Source organism: Schistocerca cancellata, chromosome 1, assembly GCF_023864275.1.
Source record: "Schistocerca cancellata isolate TAMUIC-IGC-003103 chromosome 1, iqSchCanc2.1, whole genome shotgun sequence".
Classification (NCBI taxonomy): Eukaryota; Metazoa; Arthropoda; class Insecta; order Orthoptera; family Acrididae; genus Schistocerca; species Schistocerca cancellata.
Window position 1 is genome coordinate 1136699850 of NC_064626.1, and position 1202 is coordinate 1136701051.

The window sequence follows — 1202 nt, forward strand, 5'->3', positions numbered from 1 at the left end:
GGAGATGCAGATAACAGTTGGGAAGCACAATTACATGGCCTACAGAGGAAACTTATGAGAGAAAGAGCTAACATTATGCACTTCGTCGCTAAAGTTGTAAGGTTGTCAGACATTGCGGAACTTGCGGATTTAAGTACCGTACTATAAAGAGAGACTACAAGACTTATTCTTCGTCGTATGTGCTACAAGTGTTTTTAATACTGTGGCCGACTTTTAACCTGTGCATGTCCATTCAGTGTCTTCTCTGTGTTTTAAGAATCGCCAACTGTGTCTTTTTTAGCTTACTGGTTACTTTTTTAACTGTCCCCCATGAACGTCTCCATGTAGGTCTATTTTTACCTCCATTTCCTCCCATTATTCAGTTTTATGTCCCCCTCTTTTATCGTCTTATATGTAACATTTTCTTCTTGTATTAGCTGTCATGTCACTCGGCTGAAGAGTGGCGGATTGTGCCTCTGACAGCCCTCCCCTGCCCATATGGAGCAGGGGAATGAAATCACAATAAAGAAAAAAAAGACGTTTTATTGGGCTCACCAAACTGGATGAGGGGATCCATGACCTGTTAGACGATGACTAATACAAGCCCGACGTTTGGAAATGGGAAGACGATATTGGGGCTGTGAAACACGTTGCTGCACGTTGGTGCACGCAGAATCTAAAAGACCAATCCGAGAAGGCACCAGAGTGCAAGAACCATTCTGCGTCTTTTGTGAAACTCGCGGTAATTGGGAGCAGGACTGTATCAACACCACATGTGTCAGTGATCAAATAGCTAAACTGAAGATGTCAAACAAATTTTTTCTTTGTCTTAAACGTAGGCATATAGTTTCAGATTATAGGAAGAAGCAAAATGCTCGATGTGCGATGTCCAGACAACTGCATCGTAAATTAATTTGAGATGAAGGAAGGGGTACTAATACTCTTGCGGCTCAGGCAAAATTATTTCGGTGGGAAAAGTACTGTTACTCCACACAGGTTCAAGTACTTCCAGATGGCGCAAGTAAGTTTCTCAGGGCCTACAGGATTGAGTAGGACACTTCGACGTGTGCTGGAGGCGGGAAGTCAATAAAGCTTCACACAGAAATCGCTGACTGACGATTTGAAACTCCAGGCTATAGACCAACGAGAATTAACTATTTGTACATTTAAATTAAAGCCTACACCCTCACGCGACTGCAGACTTGTTCAGTTTAATACACTAG